Genomic DNA, 13143 nt, shown 5'->3' with positions numbered 1-13143 from the left:
TACAACAGGAGGAAGAAACTGATGCGGAATAAGGTGAAGTCCCAAGACTGGAAAAATTCCCTCATCAGCCTCAACAAAAATTTGAGATCCCTCATAAAATCCTCTAAAGCTAGCTATGAAAACAGAATTGCAGCAGATAATAAAGACAACTACAAGGCCTTCTATAGTTATGTAAAGAATCTCCACGGCAATACCCAGATTTGCTCTGAGCTGCTGCACAATGGTCCCTCCTATACTGAGCCAACAGATATTGCCAGTGCTAACTTTATCCCCCCCAAGGACCAATCACAGTACCAGAAGATTGCCAGGTACCCAGTATTAGTGCTGCACAGGTTAAAACAGCACTGTTCAAGGCCAAGAATACAGCTTCTATGGGACCTGACAATATCCCTGGCTGTGTTCTAGATGAACTACAGAGTGAACTGGCACTTCACCTCTGTGCCCTATTCAATCACAGCCTCACCTCAGGCTTTGTCCCTGCCGAATGGCGCACTGCTACAGTCATCCCTCTCCACAAAGGAGGAGTGACTACAGACCCTGGGAACTATCACCCCGTTAGCCTGACGAGTCTGATGTGCAAGGCTATGGAATGCATCATCATGGACATAATAAACAAGGATATAGGGAATCTCCAAACTCTGGATCCCACACAGTTTGGTTTTATGAAGTGTAGATCATGCCTGCTCAACCTGGTCGACGACTTTGAGTCAGTCTCCAGAGCTGTGGATAAAGGCAAGGTGGTTCGTACAGCCTACCTTAATCTGGCCAAGGCCTTTAATACCATTCCCCACTCAGGAATCATAGAAAAACTAACTAAGCTAGGCATCAACCCCTATATCACTAGGTGGGTTGCAAACTGGCTCACAGGTAGAACCCACAGTGTGTAAGTAGCTGGCTCCAAGTCAGACTGCTGACCAGTCACAAGTGGAGTCCCACAGGGTTCAGTCCTGGGTCCTCTCCTGTTTGGTATCTGCTTCTCTGAAGTCCAGCCCAACACAAAGGGAGTCTGGCTGACAAAGTTCACAGATGATTGCAAGTTGGGAGTGGTTAACTCCCCAAGTGATGTTGACATCACTTACTGAGACCAACGACTGGTGTCAGAACCATGGTCTTAAGGTCAGTGCCAAAAATGTGTTGTCATTCCCTTTGGGAAAAACTCGGTTCCCATGAATTACCACATTGATGGTAGTCTACTGAACACAGAAGGCATTATAAGAGATCTGGGAGCACAGGTTGACAGCAACCTCTCTTTTGACCACCACATTGCCACTGTGGTCAGAAAGTCCTTTGTGGCACATCTCATTACTAAAGGTTTTGCATCCAGGAAGAAAGAGGTCATTGTCTCCCTCTACTCTTCCCTCATTAGGCCAATCATCGAGTACAACTCCCCATTTGACATGTACCTCACTAGACACCTGCAGCAACTGGAAAGGCTGCAAAAGTACCTCACAAAGAGGCCCCTAGGCCTTAAACACTTGTCCTATATGGACCGACTCAAAAAACTCCAACTATTCTCTGTCTCATATTGCCTTCTCAGAGGCGATCTCTGCTTGACTTACAAAGTCATGTCTGACCCAGCTCTGTTAGAAATGCTACATCTAAAGAAGTCCCAATCCCTCCGCACCACATGCTCCCGAGACCTCAACCTCATTACCACAATCAACAGAACATGCTGGAGGGACAGGTTCATAACCCAGAGACTGCCCATACAATGGAATAGACTTCCCATACATGTCAAACAGAGCACCTCACTGGCCCTCTTCGACAGAAATCTTGATGAATGGATGGGAAATAGAAAATTCACCTCGGGGATCACTCCAGTGGCTCTACTCGACAGTGACACTAGGAACTAAGGTCGGGTGGCACGATGCCAGGGTAATCCTATGGGCTAGGCTTGTAAAGGCTCCAGGGCCATTAACCTAGTACACACCTATGTAATATGTACCATTTTGCCTTCATCTATTGCTCTGGTGACCTTTTAAAAAAAAATCCACTAGGTTGAATAATCATGACCTGCCCTTGACGATTCCGAACTGAGACAGGTCCAGTGTTTGATGGTATGTTCTGATTGATTAGTTCCATAAGTCTTTCCATGACTTTGCATATGAGGCTGGTCAGACTTATGGGTCTGTAGTTACCTGGGTCTATGGAAGTTCCTCCCTTATGCATGGGATTGACTATAGCTGTTTTCCATTTGCTTGGTACTAAACCTGTATGGAGGCTGAGATTGAACAGTGCTGTTAGGGGTGTGGCTAAATTGTGCTTCATGGTATTTAAGATGCATCCAAGGATATTGTCAGGACTCATCATTGCAGCACTTTTAATACTTGGTCTTGTGTGACAGCTGGAGGCGAGTCAGTTTCAGGTATATCTTGAGACACAGACGGATGGGGAGAGAGGGGTAAAGTTGGAACTAAATTTAGGTTTGCTATATTTTCAGCCTCAGTATAGGTAACGTTCGCAATCAGCTCAGCACATTACTGCATTGTGCTTTTGAGATTATGAATATAACTATAAAATGTCTTGTTGTTTTGTTTGGCTCGGGTAGCTATTTTAGCATCAAACTCAGCTTTCATGGATTTTATTAAACTTCTGAGCTTGTTAATTTCAGCAACAAGGGCTCTAATTTGCTGGAAATTACTTTTCTTACTTTTGTCAGAATTCTTTTATTTTTATTATAAAGTTTGTTGATATTATGGTTTAACCATGTTAATTTGTTTCTGGGGTTTCCCTGCACTTGTTCTTATGGGGTACAGCTGCATCTTTGCAGCTATTTACATACTGAAATAGTGTGGTGGTGTATGTTTCTGTGTATTCACTGGTGGTAACTCGGTTTGTTGGGGATTTGAAGCTTGCCAGTATATCATTTAGGAGTAGGTAGTTTGTCTTAAAGAAATTTCGTAAGTTACCTCATGTGGAAGGGATCTATAGTTTCAGTGCAAAAAAATGCTGAGAATAAAAATAGAAAGGTACAATAACAAGAAACTACTAAAAAACAAAAAAAAAGTACCGAAACTAACACAGCTGAAGGTAAAACAGAAAACTTTAATGCACAAAAAAGAGTTAGCGCTTTCACGGTGTGCTCTCACCGCTTCATCAGACTGTTCTCAACTAGTAACTAAAAGCACTTAAATAGCATAAGTTAATCAGTCAATTAAGACACTAATCAAAGCAACAATTATCTGAAAGAAAAATATCACAACTAGAAAGCAAACAAATAAAACAAATAGAAACCATAACAAATATATAAAAAGTATATAAAAGACAGTCCTATACTTAGTGTTTGAGAGATCTAGCTTTTAAAAAAATGGCTTAAGAGAGACACATTCGTTAAGACCTGGTGTCTTATCAGCATTAATAGACCGAATCAAATTTTTGATCTGCAGATTCTGTGCGATTCCTAAGGTCTCCCCCTCTTAGACTCTCGGGAATAATCTCTAGCTACTAGTTACGAAAACAAAATCGCCAATGTTTCTAAAGACAACCACAAAGCGCTCTTTTTTTGTGCATTAAAGTTTTTTGTTTTACCTTCAGCTGTGTTAGTTTAGAATCTGTAGTTTCAGCTTTATTTAGGAGGAGACTGCTTTATGTCATTAATCACCTTATTATATTATTTTATTATTTTTATAATATTTTATAACATACTCATGTACCAATTCTTTTGCTCAACCTTTTCTGGAATTCATAAATTCCAACGCCTTGGATCAACTTATCTACACCCCCAAAAGGGGAAGCAATATCCTAGACCTGGTCATTACCAGCATGGGCAACCGGTGTTCCACACCAGAGGTCAATTTCTCATTGGTCAGATCCGACCACAAGCTAATCAGCCTAGACATCACCATCCCACACCCACCCTCCATTAGGGAAACCACCGTAAAAAATTTCTTCTAAGCCAACTTTACACTTCTTAAGACAGAAGTGGCAAACTTCACGACAGCCATGCAGACGGACAATAGAGGTACGACTGCTGAATCCTACACAAATGCACTTTATAGGCACTTACACGAGTGCATGGATCATGCTATCCCGAATAGAACCAATATGCTATCCTCCAAAAAAAAGAAAGCCAATCTGGTTGTCCCCTGCCATAAACAAACTGTACAACAGAAGGAAACTGCTGCAAAAAAGAGTAAAATCCCATGATTGGAGGAGCTCCCTGGTCAGCTTGAGTAAGAAGCTGAGAACCCTCATAAAATCCTCCAAAACTAGTTATGAAAACAAAATCGCCACTGTTTCTAAAGACAACCACAAAGCATTATACAGCCATGTCAAGAATCTCAGTGACAACACTCAGATCTGCTCTGGGTTACAGCACAATGGCATTAAATATACAGAACCAACTGATACTGCCAACATCCTGGCAGGTAGGTTCAGTGCTAACTTTACCTCCCTCTCACCCCCTAAAGGGCCCATCTCCATAACGGAAGAAAGCAAAGTTCCTGTAATCACGGCTGCACAGGTAAAACCCACACTCTCCAAAGCCAAGAACACAGCATCCATGGGACCTGACAACATCCCAGGCTGCATTCTACATGAACTACAGAATGAATTGGCACCCCACCTGAGTACCATGTTCAATCATAGCCTCACCTCAGGCTTTGTGCCCACTGAATGGCGCACAGCGGCAGTTTTCCCACTCCACAAAGGGGCTCCACCATGGACCCTGGTAACTACCGCCCCATTAGCCTAATGAGCCTGGTCTGCAAGGCCACGGAACGTATCATCATGGAACTTATAAACAAAGACATTGGTAATCTCCAACCTCTGAACCCCACCCAGTTCGCGTTTGCAAAAGTCAGATCATGTCTCCTAAACCTGATAGACTGTATTGAAGCAGTCACCAAAGCCCTAGATGAGGGTACGGTGGTTCACACAGCCTGTATAGATCTCGCCAAGACTTTCGACACCATCCCCCTCTCTGGAATTATAGATAAACTCACTAAACTAGGTATAAATCCCTATGTCATAAGATGGGTTGCCAACTGGCTCACTGACAGAACCCACACTGTGAAATTAGCAGACTCCAAATCTGACTTCAGACCAGTGACAAGTGGAGTACCACAGGGTTCAGTCCTGGGTCCTCTCCTGTTTGGTATCTACTTCTCTGAAGTACAGGGTAACACAGGTCTTTGGCTAACGAAGTTCGCAGATGACTGCAAATTAGGAGCCATAATCAAAATTGTGGACATCCTACAGAAGGGCCTCACTGAGACAGATGCCTGGTGTCAAAGCCATGGCCTCAAGCTCAATGCCAAAAAGTGCATTGTCATCCCTTTTGGTAAAAACTGTGTACCCATGAAGTACCACATAGGCGGTAGTCGTCTAAACACCGAAAGTGTGATGAGACCTTGGGACACACAGGTGGACAGTAGTCTCTCCTTTGATAATTACATCGCCACAGTAGTCAGGAAATCCTTCTACGTGGCACACCTCATCACAAAAGGTTTCTCATCCAGGAAAAAAGAGGTTCATTGTTCCCCTCTACTCGTCACTCATTAGACTCATTATAGAGTATAACGCCCTTTTTGGTAGGTACCACACAAGACATCTACAACAACTGGAAAGGCCACAGAAATATCTCACAAAGAGGATTACCAGCCTCAAATAGACCTAAACCTTGTCACCACAATAAACATGCTGGAGGGATATATTCCTGTCCCAGAGAATTCTCATACTTTGGAACAAACTACCTATCTGTATCAAACAAAGCTCCTCATTAGCACTGTTCAAGAAAAATCTTGATGAGTGGATGGGGAATAGGAAATTCACCTCGGGGATCACTTCTGTGGCTCTGCTCGACAGGGGTACAGGTAAATAATTTTCTTGGTTGGCGAAAGCCAGGGTACCTTTTTGGCTAGGCTTATATAGGCCCTAGGGCCAATAGCCTAGTACCTACCTATGAACCTATTTTATTAGTTTTTAAACACTTTTGTTTAGCTGCCAATTTGGTTTGCAAAGTACCAAAATTATGCTGAAATTTGTTTACTTTTGTTGGGTTTTCACAGATATTTGAGATTATAGAAGGAGAACCAAAGTAATTAGCAAGGTGTTAACTTTGATTTTTTTTTAAGAAAGGAAAATGCCTGCCCTTTATAAACAGTCCCTGCTAAGTGATTTTCTCAGTATATTGCTTTTTGTAGTGACAAATATAGTAGACCTATGCAAGGGCAGCACCGTCACTGGCATCATATTTTAGAAAAGTTTCTGTATGTGTACACTCCACACCTTCAGTAAATCCTGTAGGATGGATGCACAGTTTAGGAGTAGGTTACCGAGAACAATGTAATTTATAATTTCCATTAGATTAGCACTGTTCATGAATCTCCCCTGATGCTATGATTTACTGTTACAATGGCCTTCCTTAAGAAGGAAGTGCAGTTAAAGATCAACATGCTTAACATGAAAGTAGCTATTCAGACATAGTAACACCCCCCCGTAATTTTATATAGTTAATTGTGCAAAGAAAAAAATGCCTTTGAATATCAACTGTTGTTGGTTATTCACCCATGTGTGCTTCTTAAAATCAAGCATTACATATGAGAACAAGTCCAACTCCAATATATTCTATTACAAGAGTCAGTTGTGTGTCAGAGCAGATAGATCACTGTATTTGGAAGCATTAAGACAGCTGCAGTTGTTTTCAGTACTATAAACGCATTCACTAATTTACAGATCTGCTGTACTGTTCAAAAATACAAAGAAAAAAATTATTTTTATTTATTTATTTTTATTTATTTAATATTAGTTAACTGGGAAAGTATGATTAGGATAGAGCCTATTTTTAGCGGAGGCCCCGGGAGAAATGCTGCAGACACATGTCTTTTGAATGTGGGTGGAAATTGGAGTACCCGGAGAAAACCCATGCAAATGCAGGAAGATATGCCGACTCCGCACAGAAAACACCCCAGCCAAGAGTAGAACCAGAGAACCTTTTGCTGTGAGGCAATAATGTTTACTGCTGCGCAACACTTTTTGTTGTACAGTTTTTAACTTTGTTTGCCAACCTCTTTCTTCATCTGCCCACTTTGGTATGTGAACTTAATGTATGATGGCTAAGAGCTTCTCTCAACAGACTTGCAATCCATAATCTGCTGAAGTGAAAGGAACTTGCCAATGTAACTGTGCCAATGTCATCACTTACTGCGGTGGGAGCACATGCAGTACATCAGCAAGCCATCTAAGGCAACTCTCTTAATCTCATTGCATAATAGCAGTAGCTCATATTTGAGTGTGGATAAAACAGATTTTATCCATGCCTGTCTTTTTGTTTGACTTCTGTTTTTTCACCCTGTGTGAGCAGGTCACACTAGCTTTGGGTAAACTCTACATCACACACACACACACACACACACACACACACACACACACACACACACACCAATGTGAGAGCTTATTAATTAGCACTATCGTGTAGCTTTTCATGGTTAATTTGTCTTTTAGTTTGTGCAGTATTACAGTGTTACTTCGGATTACTAGCTTGTCAAAGTATGGTCCTTGTTAGGGCTATATTGGTCAAAGAAAACCAACTATCTCTGTCAAGTAAACTACAAATTCTTCAAGTTCCCTTTGGGTACCTTCCATAACATCAAAAGGGGTTGTATTTGTTTTTCTGAAATGTAGGGTTCCTTGGTTTGTTCATACTAAAGTTTTCTAGTTGTGTTTGGAACTCTGTTTGCATATTAATTTGGGTTTATATTGAATCACCGAACGCTGATTCATCAACCCCATGTAAGCGAAAGCTTACAATCTCGAACACTCAGAACAGCGATTTTTTTTTTTCCCCAGGGAAAAAAATTGCTGTTTCGAGAAACACACACATAACACATGCACACCACAAACTATTTCTAATGTGGGTGGCTGTGCCCCCCCCCCCACTTAAATATACCAACTCCAAGACCACACTACAGTAACGAAGGCAAAACACCGAAGGTGGCCAAGCGGTTTCTTTCCCAGGGAAGGAATTTGGTTATATGCCGCTTCTGTATTTTGCCGTTTCGCGCTATAAAGTTCAATCAAGATGCATTCAAAAGAATGCGTCTTCGATCAGCTAATAGGGAACCCTTAATTCACACTTATAGCCTTTCATCTTTAGCCTTTTAATTGTAATAAAACTGACTGCTGATGAACCTTACCCATATTATTTCTGCCTCTGTTGTGCAGTTAAACTTAGTGGATGTTCATTTGCATTCCTGTTTTTGGTAATTAGGTACATTTAGCCTTACTACTTCTTGCCATTTAAACCCAGTAAAAGGTACATGTCACATTAGACAGCAGGAACATGTCATGTAGACCATGCCATACCAGAATTTCATAAATGGTGTATAAACAGTACTGTAGTCTGACTAGCTATAAAGCAGTACATTAAGGGGCTTGAATTACTTCTAAGTTACCATAATAACAGAAATTAGTCCCTTCAGACATCACCCTAACAGAAGCAAATAAAAAGCAACAACAGAAGCATGTGTGTGTTTGCTTGTCATTTGTTTATTGTGTAGGTTGGCTCTCCATAGACTCTGTTCAGCTCTAACAAGTGCCACAAGGACAAAGGTAATTGCAACATATATGCATGTGGAGAAGTTAGTATATCCAGTCATATAACAGATTTTTAGGAGTCAAGGAAATTGGAATATCCTGAGAAAATCTACACAAACAATAGGTACACATACAGTAAGCAGGGGTCAGCACTAAGTCTTAAACCTTTGCCACTATTTGTGGTAAACGAAGGGGAGCTGGGTTGAGGCAAGTTATGTGTTTTACTGAAAGTTTGCAGTGTTGCTTAGGGTTCTTAGTGGAGGGCGTACAGGTGGATAAGAATTCTGGAAGAAGTGGTGGTGCATCTTAAGGAGATGGTAGAGGAATTCAGTGCTTGGGTTAACCAGCTGCAGGCAGGAGAATGGCAATGTATGGGTTAGGTGTAGTGAGAAGACATGTGAGGAATAAAACAGTCAAGGAAGGTGGTAGTAGCAGCTATAAAGGTGTAGGAGTAGAGTGAGAATAACCTAGCAAGAACCAAGTTAAGTGACCTGGCAAAGACTACGTGGCACCAGGCTAGAAGGAGAGCGAGGAATAAATGGAGGAGGTGCTAAACAGAAAGGAGAGCAGGACGAGGTAGCAACAGTAAGTGATGTAGCAAGTTCGTGTAGGGTGGAGGAAGGCAAGGAGGCCTACATGCCCAGAAGTATGTCAGGAGAGAGGCGTTCTGATTATTGGAGACTTGATGAACAAAAATGTGAAATTTCCAGCTAAAACAAAGTTAGCTGGTCAGGTGACAGAGGGCTGCATAGTGCCTGATAATGGGACAGGTCAGGCCTATTTTTTTAAGAGTGCTAGTGATGGATCAATGAGATGCAAGGTAGAAAGGACAAAGGTATAAGAACATTCAGTGGTAGTAGGACATAGAAGTGATAAAAGTCTAGGGAATGTATGTGCAGAAATTAGGCAGGAAGTTATTGCTGGTCATAATGAACAGTTGCTTGCAATGAGTATGTGAAAATGTGGGAACTGCAAATTGATGTCTGCTTAAACAAGGGTAATCAATAAAGGAGGTATTATGTGGATGTCATGCGATGTCAGTTGTTCAGACAGGATAAAATGACAAGATAAATTTGAGAGATAGTCTGTACATCAGAAGGTATTGAGTGTGAGATAAATGAGAACTTAGAGGTATAAAAAAAGGAGAGAGATCTCAAGTACAGGTAGAGTTTACCGAACGTTCAGACTAGAATGAAGAAGGTGGTGAAGCTGATGGTTGCATACAGTATTTTGACTGTAATACATAGAAAGTAGAAACTGTGAAAATAAAAGAGTTAAAAGTTGGGACAGGAAAAGGTAGGCTGTGATTATGGGGTAACCTCATTCTTTGAAAAGCAGACCGAAGTATTCTTGCACCCATCTCTGTTGAAGAAAACCTATTAATCAAAGTACTCGATCGGCTGGGATTCATGGCATCAACATCAGTACACTTAACGTGAGCATCTTACATTCATTGACTGATTACCTGCTTAGTAGTTCATGGTAACAGGAAATCATTACTTGTCCTGGTAGCTCACTGGGCTCCAGGCAGTGGAACGTATCTTTAAAAGGATGCCAGCCCATCACAAGATGCACATACTTGCTCACTTTTATAGAACACATGGACACCTTGGGGCAGTTTAGAGAAACACCAGTTCATCTGTAGAACTTTTTTAGATATGTGAAAGGAAATACCAAAACCCAGCAACCCCACCGCCACCACCACCACCACACACACACACACACACACACACACACACACACACACACACACACACACACACACATACGCAGGATGCGTTGGCTCCTCACAAAAAAAAGCATACAGCTGAAAATGAAACTAGAGAACAATTGCTGTGAGGCAACATGTCTAAACACTATGCCCTTGTGCTACTCAAATGAACATCTGTTAGAATTAAAACATTTTTCAGTGAACAAGTCAGCAATGTGTACATAAAATTCTTAGGCCAGTCCGAATATAAAGGTGTGTTTGGTGATGACAGATTTCTTTCTTGACTCTTATTTCATATTATTTCCTTTTGGACATTTACCAATATCAGTCCACCTTGCATATAATACAACTTAGCCTTTCATCTTGGATATTTAAAGATGAACTTGATGCAGCATTTTCATCGCTAGAGAATTATTTTGTAGAGCAACTGTGGCAACACCCCAACAGAATACCCCCGTGTCTGACACTTAAACTTTGTCTTCTGGAATAATATGGTGTAATGCTTGCATAGTTGTTTAAGGCCAAGCTTTTATTATAAATTACTCCGCTTGTAATGAAGATAATATTTCTGCAATGCGATATTTGATATGTTCATTGTGGAGTGGGGCATTGTCCTTGGCATCTGCAAATACCTGATGAGTGCTGTTTAGTTCTGTTGATGTTTTTAGAGTAGGTAACCTACTCTTTGTCTAATTCTAACCTGTCTAGTTAGAGCCTTTTCTATGACTCTCCCAACCATGGGCTTCTCTGAGGGAACTGGTGCACCAGCGTAACTGGACAAGGGTAATGGAAGTGAGTGGCCATCTACTCTGGTGCACCAGTGTAGCTGGACAAGGGTAATGGGAGTGAGTGGCCAATGTCTTTTCACCCATTCTGTCCTGCTGCTCATGTACCATCCAGGAGAAGCTGTGTTGTAACTTGGGTAGTGAGCACTGAGCTATCAGGTAAACTGCAAGTCTTGCTGAGTAGTGCAGGAGCATAGTGACATTATGTGGAAGAACACAGCATGGGTCTGGAGTCGCAGACCCTACTGTGGTAGGAGTTCACTGGGGACTTTTTGTAGTCAGAAATGTAAGACTTGCAGCAGAAGAAGGCGTCAGAATTCCTGACTCTTCCATATGCTGCTAAGTCAGTATGTGGAAAAATAAAGGTCTATTGTAGTGTGGGTGTAGGGGGTTTTAATGGTTAGGCTTGAGAGAACTAGTTAAATTATAACTGAAGCTTTTCTCCGGCCATGTGGCATAGAACTGTTAAGCTCTCTGGCTACAATCCAGATGACACATACTCAATTAGAAGTCAGTTGTCTATGGGTATGGGAGGGGAAGGAAGAGCTTGAGTGACTGAGACCAGCTCATTCATCCTTGTGGGGAGGGAGGCAGACTACTGATCCTGAAGCATTGGTGTTACTAGCAGTAGCTGGGTTTGTCACACACCTGTAATGGTCAGGTTGGGTTGTACTGTCAGTGAGTACAGAGGAAAAGGTGAAGGTGTAAATGGGAACATGCATGCTTCTTTGTCCCAGTCAGCCAAGTAACAAATGCAAGTCAACAAACCATATGTGGGGAGGATGGTTATGCTGCTTCACAGGACCCAAAGCAGGCCCACTCCCTTCTACCTGATACTTCCCAGTGGAGGGAGGGGGGACAAATGGACTGATTAGGCTTCCCTCTCAGAAATAAATGAGCTGCAAGGCTCTTCTTAGCAGTGGGATGAGTGGCTCTTGCCCCTGATAGAATGAATGGACTGACTGGGTGCAGGTAAAGGATGCATTGAACAGGTCCCAGGGTGGTCCTTTTGATCCCTATGGGGATGATCTGCCTTCTCCATTTTTAGAGCTGCCTAAATCACCCTCTGTTCTTTCCATCAATTCCACCAAAAGCCTCACAGAATTGGAGGATGAGAGGCTGGTGAGTAAAATACTCTGGGCAAGGGGTACGTCAGGTACACCTTTGGTTCCAACCTCTACGGTCATTAGAACCCAGCCTTCCTTTACCCCACAGTCTATTCCTCCTCTAACTCCACGTGAGACTTTAGAGTTTTTGGTTCCAAATCTCCCTGTGCCAACTGCATTGATTCCAGGGATGCTCTTACCTCCTGAATCAGTGATCAGTCTGACCTATTCTGCTGTTTCGGATCTGGAGACCTCTTAGGGCTGGGTCTGTGCTGTCGTCTCTGGGAAGCGGGCCTTAACTCCTTTTTTTTCCTTGGAGCAATCTGCTTCGGTATGCATTAGTTTGACTCTGACTTCTGCCTCCGGAGCTGCCCTTTTGGAGTGGGGAGTGACCGTGGTTCCAAGCTTGTCCTTCTCAAGTTCACTGTCCCTTTCCTCTTTGGGGGGGTCCAGCTTTCAAGGCTGTGAAGAGAGCCCTGTCCATTGCAGACAACCAGTTAGCTCCTCCATTTTCAGAGGTCATAACAATCCTAACCCCACATTCATATATTTTACCAGCTTCTCCATGGGGAGAACGAGTGCCCAGACTGCAGGAATCACCGATGCCTAGTCCAGCATCTTCTGGTACCTCCCCAGCCCATTCTACCGAGGAGATCCCTGAGAAGAAAAAGTGCAGGAGGAAGCACTTAGATTCCCTGGAGGAATCCATCACTGAAGATACTGACTTTAATGAAGGAGAAGGGTCCCAAAAGTCTCCCCCTGATGACTTCTTATTTGGAGACATCCTGGAATTGCTAAAACCAAGGGGTGACTGGAAGTCCAAAGCCCTACTCCAGAGGAATCAGTACACCTGCGAGCCTTCAGCACTCACTTGGGTGGAAAGTCCAGATACTATTGAGCCCATCCCCAGATCTTCTGACAAAATTCTCTCTCTCACTGAGGATAAACAGTTTTGGTCCAAAGGTTTAGTTGTGGACCCATGGTCTTTGCGGCCACCATGAGAAAG

At 42.5% G+C, this 13143-nt stretch overlaps 1 protein-coding gene across 2 annotated transcripts in view; it reads left to right on the top strand.

Moving 5' to 3' along the window:
- Window positions 1–13143, top strand: part of DIS3L2 (DIS3 like 3'-5' exoribonuclease 2) — a 4570298-nt gene that overhangs the window by 2838154 nt on the left and 1719001 nt on the right. The gene's annotated exons all lie outside the window — the stretch shown is intronic.

The sequence above is a fragment of the Protopterus annectens genome, chromosome 4.part1 (genome assembly GCF_019279795.1).
Source record: "Protopterus annectens isolate FY-2018-M chromosome 4.part1, PAN1.0, whole genome shotgun sequence".
Taxonomy (NCBI): Eukaryota; Metazoa; Chordata; order Ceratodontiformes; family Protopteridae; genus Protopterus; species Protopterus annectens.
This window is presented reverse-complemented; position numbering and strand designations above follow the sequence as displayed.